Source organism: Sus scrofa, chromosome 1, assembly GCF_054392235.1.
Source record: "Sus scrofa isolate SSC_HxYL_T2T_F1_AM1 chromosome 1, Sscrofa_HxYL_maternal_Yorkshire_Landrace_v2.0, whole genome shotgun sequence".
NCBI lineage: Eukaryota > Metazoa > Chordata > Mammalia > Artiodactyla > Suidae > Sus > Sus scrofa.
Window position 1 is genome coordinate 222,207,651 of NC_139383.1, and position 14,093 is coordinate 222,221,743.

Consider the following 14,093-nt stretch of genomic DNA (forward strand, 5'->3'; position numbering starts at 1 on the left):
TTCTTGCCTCCCTTGTCAAAGATTAATTAACCATAGGTGTCAGGGTTTATTTCTGGGTTCTCTATTCTGTTCCATTGGTGTGTCTGTCTGTTTTGATACCAGTACCACATTGTTTTGATGACTGTGGCTTTGTAGTATTTCTTGAAGTCTGGGAGAGTTATGCCTCCTGCTTGGTTTTTGTTTCTCAGGATTGCTTTGGCAATTCTGGGTCTTTTATTGTTCCATATAAATGTTTGGATTGGCCATTTTTTATTAGATTGTTTTTGGCCATTCCCACAGCACATGGAAGTTCCCAGGTTCAGGGGTTGAACCTATGATGCAGCAGTGACCAGAATTACTTCAGTGAAAACACCAGATATTTAACCCATTGCACCGCAAAGGAACTCACAGATTATTGTTTTGTTTGTTTGTTTGTTTTGATATTAGGCTGTGTCTATATGTGCTGTTTGCATATTTTGGAAATCTCTTCTCAGAGGCATCATTTTCAAATATTTTCTCCCATTCTACAGGTTGCTCTTTCACTTTTTTATGGTTTCTTTTGGTACACAAAAGCTTTTATGTATAATTAGATCCCATTTGTTTATTTTTGTTTTTATTTCCATTAATCTAGGACACAGGCCCAAAAAATTAGTGTTGTGATTTATTTCTAAGAGTGTTTTTCCTGTATTTTCTTCAGGAATTTTATAGTATCCAGTCTAACATTTAGATCTTTAAACCATTTTGAGATTATTTATATATATATTTATATATGGTATTAGAGAATATTGTAATTTCATTCTTTTACTTGTAGCTGTCCAGTTTTCCCAGTACCATTTATTGAAGAAACTGTTTTCTCCATTATACATTCTTGCCTCCTTTATCATAGATTAATTGATCATAGTGCAAAGGTTGATTTCTGAGCTTTCTGTCCTGTTCTATCTATTTGTCTGTTTTTCTACCAGTACCATACTGTTTTGAAGACTGGAGCTTTGTCATATAATATGAAGTCAAAAACCCTGATTCTTCCAGCTGCATTCTTCTTAAGATAATTTTGGCTATTCACAGTCTTTTGTATTTCCATACAGATTTTAAAATTTTTGTCCTGTTGCTTCTGTGAAAAATGCTGTTGGTAATTTGATAGTGATTACTTTGAATCTCTAGATGGCCTTGTATAGATAGTATGGTCAGCTTAACAATATTGAATCTTCCTATCAAACAAATGGTAAATCTTTATATCTGTGTCATATTCAGTTTCATCAGCATCTTATAATTTTTTGAGTACAGGTTTTTGCCTCCTTAGGTAATTTTATTCCTAAGTTTTTTATTATCGATGAAATGGCAAATGAGACTGTTTCTCTAATTTCTCTTTCTGTTTTTTTCATTGTTAGTGTGTGGAAATGCCACGGATTTCCATATGTTTGTTAATTTTGTTTCCAGCAACTTTACAGAATTTATTGATGTTCTCTATCAGTTTTCTGATAGTATCTTTAGGATATACTGTGTATTGCATTATGCCATTGGCAAGCAGTGACAGTTTTAATTATTTTCCCCAATATGGATCCCTTTATTTATTTTCTTCTCTTATTGCCATGGCTAGGACTTCCAAAACAATGTTGACTAAAATTGCAAAAGTGAGCATCTTTATCTTGTTCCTGATCTTAGAGAAATGCGTTCAACTTTTCACCAATGTGTATGATGTTAGCTGTGGATTTGTTATATATGGCCTTTCTTTTATTGAGGTATATTTTTTTCTATGTCCACTTTCTGAAGAATTTTTATCATAAATTGATGTTGAGTTTTATCAGCAGCTTTTAGTGCATCTATTGAGATGACCATATATTTTTTTTTTATTTTACGGTTTGTTAATGTGGTGTATCACACTGACCGATTTGCAGATATTGAGGAATCCTTACATCTCTGAGAGAAATCCTAATTGAGCATGGTGTGTGATCCTTATAATGTATTCTTGGATTCACTTTGCTAGTATTTTGTTTGGGAATTTTGCATCTGTGTTTATCAGTAATAGTGGCTTGCAGTTTTCTTCTTTTGTCATATCTTTGTCTGGTTTTGTTATCAGAGTGATGGAGACCTTATTAAATGAGATAGGAAGTATTCTTCCCCTGCAACTTTTTTTGGGAGTGTGGGAGAAATACTTTCAGAATGTTAGGTGTTAACTCTTCTCTAAATGTGTGGTATAATTTACCTTTGAAGCTGTCTGGTCCTGAACTTTTGCTTCTTGGGAGTTTTAAACTACTGATTCAGTTTCATTACTTGTAATTGGTCTGTTTATATTTTCTTTTTCTTTGTAGTTGAACCTGGGGAGATTGTACCTTTCTAAAGAAATTTGTCCATTTCTTCTAGGTTGCCTGTTTTATTGGTGTGTAATTGATCAAAGTAATCTCATGATCCTTTGTATTTCTATGCTAATCAGTTGTATCCTCTCGCTTTTCATTTCTGATTTTATTGTTTTGGGATCTCTACCTTTATTTCATGATGAGTCTGCTAACATTTTATCAAATTTGTTTATTTTTTTTAAATGTTTTTAGTTTCATTGATTTTTTTCTGTATTTTAAGTCTTTATTTCATTTAGTTCTGCTTTGACCTTTATGATTTTTTTCCTTCTACTGACATTGCTTTTGTTGTTCTTTCTCTAGTTGTTTTAATCATGGGTTCAGTTGTTTATTTGACATGTTTCTTGTTTCCTGAGGTAAGTTTGTACTACTAAAAATGTTTCTTTTATAACTGCTTTTGCAGCATCAAATAGGTTTTGATCAAATAGATTTTTGTTTCTGTTCGTCTCTATGTATTTTTTTTTATTTCTGCAGTGATCTATTGGATGTTTAGTAATATACTTTGTAGCCTCCACATGTTTGTGTTTTTGCAGTTTTTTTTTTTTTCCTCCTTGTGGCTGATTTCTAGCCTTATGGCATTGTGATCAGAAAATTATTCTTGATATGATTTCAGTTTTTTTAAATTTTCCAATGTTTGCTTTGTGACCCTGCATGTGGTCTATCCTAGAGAATGTTCCATATGCACTCAAAAAGAATGTATATTCTGCTGCTTTTGGATGGAATACTCTAAAAATATCAATTAATTCAATTTTCATATAAGGCCTTTGTGTTTTAATTGATTTTCTGTCTGATGATCTGTCCATTGTTGGAAATGAGGTGTTTAAGTCCCTCACTATTATTACTACTCTCAGATTCTCCTTTTATGTATGTTCACATTTGCTTTACATAGTTTGGTGCTCATTTGTCAGGTGGATATATATTTGTAATTGTTTTTGTATTCATCCTTTGATCATTATATAGTGTCCTTCTTTGTCTCTTGTAATAGTCTCTGTTTTAAAGTCTATTTTGTCTGATGTAACTTTCCTTTATTTCCATATGCAAGGAATGTCTTTTTCCATCCTCCTCACTTTCAGTAGTAAGTGTTTCTAGATCTGAAGTGTCTCTCGTAGATAGTATATATGCAAGTCCTATTTTTGTATCCCTTCAGCCAGTCTGTGTCTTTTGGTTGGAACATTTATCACAATTATCTATATGTATATTCCTGTTGCTGTTTTGTTTATTGTTTTGAATTTGTTTTTGTAGGTCTTACCCCACCTCCCTTTCTTCTTTTATTTCCTTTTCTTGTGATTTGATAACAATTTTTGGTGTTATATTTAGAATTTTTTTTGGTTATATCCATTACAGATTTTTGTTTTGTAGCTACCATAAGATTTATATATGGCAGTCTCTATATATGCACATATTTTAAGTTGCTGATCTCTTAATTTCAAATACATTTTAGATGCCCTTCATTTGTACTCTCTTTCCTTCATGATAATTGTTTTTGAGATTATATTTTACATCTAATTGTTTTTTGTATCACTTTACTGCTTATTGTGGATACAAATGATTTTACTACTTTTGACTTTTAGCCTCCATACTAGGTTTGTATGTGGATTATTCCCTACCTTTATTAAATATTTGCCTTTACCAGTGAGCAGTTCTATTTTGTAATTTTCTTTTTTCTAGTTGTGGCTTTTTATTTTGCATCCGGAGAAGGTCCTTTAGCATTTATTGTAAAGCTGGTTTGATGGTGCTCAATATTTTTGGCTTTTTTTTTTTTTTTTTTGGTCTTTTGTCCTATTAGGTCTGTACCCACAGATTATGGAGGTTCCCAGGTTAGGGGTCTAATTGGAGCTATAGCCACTGCCCTACACCAGAGCCATAGCTACACCAGATCTGAGCCATGTCTGTGACCTACACCACAGTTCATGGCAATGCCAGATCCTTAACCCACTGAGTGAATCCAGGGATCAAACCTGAAACCTCATGGTTCCTAGTTGGATTTGTTTCTGCTGTGTCATGATGGGAATTCCTATTTTTAGCCTTTGATTTCTTCAACAAATCTGAACAAAAGCATTGCTAGATAGAGTATTCTTGGTTATAGGTTTTTCCACTTCATCATTTTATGTTTATCATGCCATTCCCTTCTGCCCTACAAAGTTTCTGCTGAAAAATCAGCTCATAGCTTTTTGCGAGTTCCCTTGCAATTTATTTGCTGCTTTTCTTTTTTGCTTTTAATATTCTCTCTTTATCTTTATTTATTTATTTTTGGTTTGATTGCAGTGTGTCTTGGTGTGGTCTTCTGGAGATTATTCCTGATTGGGACTCTCTGTGTTTCCTGGGCTTGGGCAACTGTTTTTTTTACTCATGTTAGGGAATTTTTCAGATAACATCTCTTCAAATATTTTCTCAGGCCCTTTCTCTTTCTCTTCTCCTTCTGAGATCCCTATAAACCAAATATTAGCCCACCTGATATTGTCCCAGACGTCTCTTAAGCTGTCCTCATTTATTTTCATTCTTTTTTTTCCTGTTAAATGGCAATGATTTCCACTACTCTGTCTTCCAGCTCACTGATCCATTCTTCTGACTTATTTAGTCTACTGTTGATTTTTTCTAGTACGTTTTTCCTGTGGATTGTAATATTCTTCAGTTCTGTTTGACTGTTATTTTTATTTTCTAATTCTTTGTTTAAAACTTCTAGTTTCTCACCCTTTGTATGCATTCTCCTCCTAGATTTTTTGATCATCATTACAGTCATTACTCTGAGCAATCAGGTGGATTACCTATTTCCAGATCACTTAGTGGTTCTTCTGGGGTTTTATCTTATTCCTTCATCTGAAACATACTCCTCTGTTGCTTCATTGTATCTAAATTGCTATTTGTAGTTTTATATATGTGGTAGGTTAGTTACATTTCTTAACCCTGAAGAAATAGCCCACTGTAGGATACCTGCTCTGTGTCCTAGGAAGGGACTCCCTTCTGATCACCCAAGGGCAAGGGCCAGATAGTTTCTGGCCTGCATTTGTGGATACAGTCTATGGGTTGTGATACTGTAGTGTTCTTACTTGTGGTGTATGCCACCTGGTGGGTGGAGCTGAGTCTTGGTTCTCAGATAGGCAGGCACCTGTCTCCAGGCATGTCTAGAGGCAGCTGTGGGTTTAGGAAGTCTTTAAAGAGCTTTCTGCTGATAAGTGGGGATGTTTCCCCACCCGATTATTTGGCCTGAGGCATCCCAGAACTGGAGCCAAAGGGCTAGTGTTTTGTTCCAGATCTGGATGCTGATAACCCAAATAACATGTCAGTCTCCAGGAATGTTTATGCAAATGAATATTCCCTGATGTGTTTTCCACTACTGTCTATGTCCCCAGGGTGGGCCACAGCTGCTTCCTGATTTCCTAGGAGACCCTCCAATACCAGCAGGTAGATTTGTCCCAGCCACCTATGAAATTAATGCTTTTACCCTTGGACCTGGTGCATGTGAGATTTTTATGTATGCCCTTTATGATTGAAGTCTCTCTTCACTGCATTCTTGTGGAGATTCTGTATTCAAGCCCCACTAGACTTTAAAGTAAAGTGACCTGTTGGCTCCTCTTGTCAGTGCCAGACACCTGGACTGGAGGACCTTAAGTGGGGCTCAGAACTCTCACTCCTGCGGGAGAACTACTATAATAGAATTATTCTCCTATTTATGGGTTTCTCACCTAGGGGGTATGGGATTTGATATTATCCCAAGTCTACCTCTCCTATCTGTGTCATTGTGCTTCCTTTTTTTCTTTGTTTTTAGTTGTAGAAGATCTTTTCTGGTAGGTTTTAGACTTTTTCAGTGATGATGATTTTCAAATTGTTGAAGTTTTAGTGTGTTCATGAGAGGAGGTGAGCATAGGGTCATAATACTCTACTATCTTGGCTAGATTCCCTGTAAACAGAGCTTAGAAATTGAACTGAACTCTCACTCTGTGAGAGCTCAGAAAAGAAGCTGACTCAAGCCTTAGAACCAGGAAAAACTTAGGATATGGAAACCCTGAGAATCTTTATGGAAAAGTCCCAGCCTCAGCTCTGAGAGAGCTGAGTCAGATCCATGCCTTAAGTTAGTGCAAATGAAATATTAATGATTAAAACATGGAAAATGTTGACTATATTAGAAAATGTTTGCCCAGTGCTGTAATCTCAAACTAACTAGAGATGATACTCTCTCAGGTCACTATAAGAAACAGAATTTTTTTTCTTTTTTCTTTTTTTTTGGGGGGGGGCAGCACCTGCAGCATATGGAGGCTAGGGGCCAAATAGGAGCTGCAGCTGCGAGACTACACCACAGCCACAGAAACACAGGATCTGAGCCACATCTGTGACCTACACCATAGCTCATGGTAATACTGGATCCTTAACCCACTGAACGAAATGCTAGATACCCTTATGGATACTAGTCTGGTTTATTACCTCTGAGCCAGAAAGGGAACTCCAAAAGCAGACTACTCTTGAATAACTGTTTGAAAGTCACAAATATTTCTAGACAAGATCATTATATTTATTACATATCATAGCTTGAAACCAAGTATAAACTAATTTCAAAATAGTTTTTTGGTACTTTGAGTATAAATGTTATTTTCATGTCAATACTGAAAATATATTGCCATTTAAAGATCTAAAACTTGATACTTAAATCAAGTTAATTCAGAGTTTCTACATATCTTTATGAATTTTGCATAAAGAGTGCCAGGATGTATTAAAAGGGTTTTATTAGCTTTTCACAGATTTAGCTACTCTTTAAATTTTTATTAAAATTCAGTCTCTTGTTCATTAAAAATAAGTCATTTGCTAATATCAAATTTATCCATGTTTTCTATTATCATTCACAGTATCACCCAATTACCCACACTTAAGTGATCTAATGAAATTAATATCTATTAAAGGTAATCCTCTACTAATTACCCTCACTATTCTGTTCATTCCTAATAACACTTTTTGATTAGTCTAATAAGGACATGTTCCAAACATTATGTAGCTCTAATATGATGCTATTAACTTTGTTCAGTATCTGCCTTATTTATGGGGCAAACATCAGTATGTAAGAAGAAAAAATTAAGAATTTCCAAACCTTTGTTTTAACAAATTTGTATTCTCTTCATGTTTTTTTACACATTAACTAAAATTAAGAATTTCCAAACCTTTGTTTTAACAAATTTGTATTCTCTTCATGTTTTTTTACACATTAACTAAAATTAAGAATTTCCAAACCTTTGTTTTAACAAATTTGTATTCTCTTCATTTTTTGTTACACATTAACTAAAATGTTTTCCTACAATTTTGTATAGTTTTTATTTTTTTGAATTTAGCAGATTTCTAGGGTAAAAATGAGACCTAATTTAGACTCTCTCTAACCATGGGGCTATTGTCAAGTAGCATGTATCAGTAAAAGAAACTAGAAAACCATAGGACCCATAGATACCCAGCAACCATGGCCTCTGTGAAATAGGAACATAAATGACGGCTTTGAAGAGATTTCAAGATCCAAAGCCATTTAGTGGGCTGCACTGTGAGAGTCGTTGATCACAACAAGCATTCTTGAGTCATCAGTTTACACACTACATTAATGTGATTTGTCAGATCTCTCTCTCTTTTTCTTTTAATCTTTTCTAGTCCTTATTAATAACTGAATAATCCTCTGGGAATATCTCTAGTTTAAATTCCAAGAGAGAATCTCTAGATCCGAATTATTCTCTTTTTCCTATTTAGGCAGAACTTTCATTTGAAGCTGATTGTCACTGATAAACTTGTATTTTGGCTTGATTGGGCCATGTACTAACTTAGCCCTAAAGATGGTGTCAGTCTCTTTTGGTAGTGAGTAGGTAATTCTGCGTAGGATCATTTTCTCAGCAGATGTTTTGGAATGCTTGGGTTTCCCTCAGCAAAGGGCAATGGGAATTGAAGGCATTATAATCAGCTTCTTTAAGTTTGCCTTACTGAATTTAAGCTGGAAGAAATTTTGGGATTTACTGTGTATTTCAGTATCTATTCAGTGTTCACCTGGACACTGGCTGTTTTTAGAATGTGACATTCCATGTAACTGTCAGTGGTACAAAGTAGAACAGAAATGAGAACCAAACATGAATAAATATGTAAGATTACTGGGTAGTTCCAATTTCTAGGAGTGGTGCTAGTAGTCAGGGTTCTCCAGAGAAGTAGTATCAGAAGGGGATATATGTATAAACATATACATATATATATATGTGAGTGATATTGGTTCACACAATTATGGAGGCTAAGAGATCCCACAGTCTGCTTTCTACAATGCCAGCTAGAGACACAGGAAAGCCAGTTTTGTGGTTGGAAGACTCCAGTCCAGGTGTAAAGGACTGAGAACCAGAGAGCTGAGGAGAGAAGAATGATATCCCAGTTCAAGAGGTCAGGCTGAGAATGAGCAAATCCTCCCTCCTTCCACTTTTTTGTTATTTTCAGGCCCTCAATTAACTGGATGATGCCCACCCACAGTGGGGAGGGTAATCCTCTTTACTCAGTCTACTGATTCAGTGTTCTCACAGATACACCCAGAAATAATATTTACTGCATTTTCTTGGTATCACATGATCTAGTCAAGTTAACACACAAAATTAACTAACACAATTGGCCTAGAAATAGATGACAACAGATGAGAACAATCAACTAATAAACCAACCAACTAAGCTTCTAAAGTGATTGTTAGAGATTAATATTTAGGTGGCAGTCCAGAAAGCATCAAGGAATTATGGACAACAGGTAGAAATACCTGAGCAGAATTGTTAATTTTAATATAGATCAGGCTTTTAATTCAGAACAAATGCTGCTTCATTGGGATGTGAAGAGAAAATAAGATTTATACAACAGCTAAGGTAGTAAAACAGCTTTGGTTTTATCCTTTTGGTTCTACAAGACATGCCATTCTTTCACAGTAAATTCTTTTCATAAACTAGTTGAAGTTAGATTTGCTTATGCACAACTGAAAACTTCCTAAGCAATTCCGAAAGGACAGAATATGTGATGATTGAAAGTGAAAGCAGCATACTCAGCAATAGATTTTTACCCCAGTATAGAAGCATAGTTCATATTCTTATTGCCAAAATAACAGCAAGAGAATTTCCAAGAAATCCAAAAGACACTTTCAATAGTGCAATTGAAGGGAAGGTCCATTAAAAATAGAACTTATTGGAGTAAAGTTATTGGCAGACTGGTACTTATCTTTACTGTGGAAAATATTATTTGTGTTATGCTTGTAGACCTTAAATAACTAAGCAAGGTTGTACTATTTTTCTGCAGTTGGAGATTTTATTGAAATTGATTGAATGAAATTATCAGTAAAAGTTTACATGATATCCATAGATATGTTTCAATTAGATTTCTGTTTTTATTAGAGGTAACAAATATCTGAATTAAGTAAATTAAAAATGAAAGTTTGCTTATTACCATCTTAAGTGTGCAGGACAATTTTATTACATATGCTTTTGTCTGTATTTATGATATTCTTTTATGTTGTTAAAATACTTGAGAATCAAAAGATAGTAATCAAATGGGCTCTTTTTTATGTTACTCTAAGCACTGAAGAAATTTTTTACAGCAACCATAGGATACTAATAATATCTAGTTATTGATCCATGAAAAAATATTTATCCCTCTAAAGCCAAATATGTCTGGTGAAGTTCTAAGTAAAGTTCTGACAAACAAACTGAATCGTAAGTTAAATATTTTATTTATTTATTTATTTATTTGCCTTTTCTAGGGCCGCTCCCACAGTATATGGAGCTTCCCAGGCTAGGGGTCGAATCGTAGCTGTAGCCACTGGCCTACGCCAGAGCCACAGGTACGAGGGATCCCAGCCGCATCTGCAACCTACACCATAGCTCACGGCAATGCTGGATCCTTAACCACTGAGCAAAGTCAGGGATCGAACCCGCAACCTCATAGTTCCTAGTCAGATTTGTTAACCACTGAGCCACGATGGGAACTTCAACTTAAATATTTTAAAATATTTTTGTTACCACTGAAGTAATATAGTGTGAAGGAAACTTCTCATATGTAATCTGTCCACATCTCTATTCCTAGCTATAGTGACAAGCACATGTAAGATGATAAACGAACATTCTTAACTACCTAAGGACTGATTGAGCCAAAAGTTTTGAAAGACCATTCTGGTCTCAATAAAAAACTGGCTGGAGAGTTCTGCTTATTCTTTTGATATCTACTCTACAGAGATTACCAGCATTCATCAATGGCTTTCACATTGTAAATTACAGCTTCTGAACTTTGCTGTTGTGATCTTTCCATGACATGATCCCTAAACATGGGATTGTCCTGTCTGGACCATGTTTAGGATCTTAACAGTTTTTATTCTAATAGCCAAAATGCCTAACTTTTCTGAGATTAGAAATAAGGCAAGATATCAACTTTCAGCACTCCTATTAAATTAACTTCTATTACTATAAGTTCTAGCTAAGGAAATAAAACAAGAAAAGGAAATAAGAGGTTTACAGATTGAAAAGAAACAAAACTGCTTGTTTATGTCTGCCATGATTGTAAAAAATGCCAAAGGATCAAAAGCAACAAAAACTTTTGGAACTAATAAGTGATTATTTTAAGGTTACAAGATACAAAGTTAATGTACAAAAGTCAATTGACTTTCTAAATATCAGCAGTAAATAATTAGAATTTGAAGTTAAAGATATGACATGATTTATATTAGCACCAAAAATTAAATATTTATGTATAAATCTAACAAAATGTCCAAATTTCATATGGAGAAAAATGTAACTCTGGTGAACAAATCAAGAAGAAATAACTATTCCATATTTTATGAATAGAGAGACTCAATATTGTTAATATTCAATTTCTTCCCAAATTGATCTATATATTTAATAAAATTCTAATCAGTTCCTAGAAAGTTGTTTTGTGAATATTGGCAAACTGACTCTAATGTTTATAAGGAAAAGAAAAAGACTCAAACTACCACCACAGTTTTGAAGAAGGACAAAGTTAAGAGGACAGTTTGACTTCAAGACTTATTACAAAGCTACAGAAATCAAAGCAGGGTGTTATTAGTGGATCAATGGAAAATAATAGAGAGCCCAGTAATAGATACACACAAATATAGTCATTGTATCTTTCACAAAGGTGCATAGGTAGTTTAATTGAGAAAGAATCTTTCAACAAAAAGTTATTGAATAATTGGGCATTACTTTGTTTTTATAATTATAATGTTGAATGACTTTTAAAGCAATGTTTCCTAGGGTAAGCATTATACTTTCTCTTTGGCAATAAAAACACACTATACGATAACATGGTCTGATGTATTTTAAAGCGATATTCCTCATGTTGGATGTTTTGGCCATCCTGGGAGGTAGTGCCCCATGTTAGTTCCATTGAAGCAGACAGTGCTTACGATTCCACTCAAATCACATAGTCCCTGGGCACATGCTTTATGTATCTCCCGCAACTCCTCTTTCTTCCCTTCTATTGTTTTATCTATCATGTAATCTGCTTGCATTTCTCAAATTCCTTCTATTGTGAAATACTATCAAGCATTAAAGTACCTATTAGCTCTGAAAAATTTTAAGTAGTATGTGCTAGGGTCTGATGAGGATAACTAGATTAGTAATTCCTAGCAATGACTCTGAAAGAGCTAATGGATTTATGAGAAATATGAAACATATGTACAAATTCTAATGTAACAGAATGTAGCAAGTGTTATAATTTGCAAAAGTAAATATCATGGGAGTTCAGAAAAAGGAGAGCTTAATTTCAACAGAGGGATGTAAAACTCTGGGTAAAATTCAAGTTAGGCCTTAAAATGAATATGATTTCTAATGTTTACAAAGAGAAAAGTTTCTTTGAGGTAAAGGATATTTGCATGTGCAAAAGTGCAGGAAAGGAAAATGAGACAGCATACTTTTAGACTCCAAAAAATTATCCATTTTGATAGGATGTTAAGATACATGAAGGAAACAAATGAAAAATTAAAATGGAAGTTTGGGCCTAGAACAGAGGTGAGCCAGTATTTTTTAAGACTAGAGGGTGAGTATTTTAGGTTTTAAAGACCATAGTGTTTCTGTCACACCTACTTACACTGTTATTAAAGCCAGAAAGTAGCCATAGATAAATTGTAACCAAATGGGTATGAATGTATTCCGATATAACTTTATTTATAAAAACAGGTAGTTGCTGAATTTGGTCCATATGGCATAATTTCCTAACTCTTGGCTTAGATCATAAAAAAGGAACTTCCATTATAAAAATTTGGTGTATATACAAGAAGATATGCACAAAGTCTTCAAGGGGGTGATGGATGGCACTTTGGTAGTGACTCTTGGCTGAGAATAAGAGATCAAAGATGCTGTTTTCTTTCATAAACCATGTGTCAAAGATTTTCTCTCTGACCAAACTCTAATCAGGCTCTCCTGAACACTTTTTGAATTAGACCTTGACATTTAGACTTTAGTCTTTGTCCAGTTGTAGCAAGAATCTTGCTAAGTCATTTTAACCATAATTCCCCATCCTCCATATCTGATCACTCTGGGTTATTAATCAGGTTCTTCATTTTCCACTGTCCCCTAGGTGATGTCTAATCACCTTGGCCTGCCTGCAGCCAGATTTTGGTTAGTCTGGTTTAGCCAGCATCACCTCTTTTCTAGATGTTTCCTCATGGCAATTTTCTAGTGACTGACCCCCATCCTGCTCTTTGGATATAAATTTCTATTTTTCATTAGTGTCTTCAGAGTTGAGCTCAATCTCTCTAACCCCCACTGCAAATCTTCATTGTCTCTCCTAACTTGAATGAGGTATCCTTTACTATTCTTTAACAAGTGAATGAGTAATTTTTTCTTTAACACATGTAAATGATAACAGTTATAAAATTTTAAGGTTATATCCAGAGTTGCAAAATAGTCACTTAACCAATAAGATCTTTCAAAACTATGTCTTAGAGTTCCTGTTGTGGAGTATCGATGAGGGTGCAGGTTTGATCCCTAGCCTCTATCAGTGGGTTAAGGATCCTGCGTTGCTGCAAGCTGTGGCATAGGTCACAGATGTGGCTCAGATCTGGTGTTGCTGTGACAGCTGCAGCTCTGATTCGATCCCTAGCCTGGGAATGTCCATATACCATAGGTATGGCTCTAAAAAGAAAGAAAAAAAAATTTTCACTTACTATAGTACCTATTCATCTGAAACCAATTGATTTTTATCTTTAGACTTATCGTCTAAAATTATTTAATTGAATTCTCAAACTGACATGGAATATCAAAACAGAATAAATATTTTAGAGCATATTTTAAAAACAATTTTTTTTTTTTGCTTTTTAGGGCTGCATCTATGGCATATGGAGGTTCCCAGGCGAGGGGTCCAATCGGAGCTACAGCTGCTGGCCTATGCCACAGCCGTAGCAACACCAGATTGTCATGTCTGCAACATACACCATAGCTCACGGCAACACCAGATCCTTAACCCAGTGAGTGAGGCCAGGGATTGAACCCGCATCCTCATGGATATTAGTCGGGTTTGTTAACTAATGAGCCACAACAGGAACTCAAAGAACTTGTGATTTTATGGCAGTAACTGTATTTGTTCTCTGTGGCTTATGCTATTATTATTCAAAAAGCCAAAATCATCCTATTATATAAAATTATTGTTCTTTCCTCTAAAACCACGTATTAATTGTTACAGCTATGCAGATAATCCCCCAAGATATATTTTAAACATAATATTTCACTTATTGATTTAATATATTAATATCTGAAATTGGACTCCAGTTAAGAACACATT

The 14,093-nt window shown here is 34.6% G+C and overlaps 1 long non-coding RNA gene across 3 annotated transcripts in view; it reads left to right on the forward strand.

Annotated features, from left to right (window-relative positions):
- The window catches only part of LOC102164767 (uncharacterized), a 614,073-nt gene that overhangs the window by 245,913 nt on the left and 354,067 nt on the right, over window positions 1-14,093 (forward strand). The window lies entirely within an intron of this gene.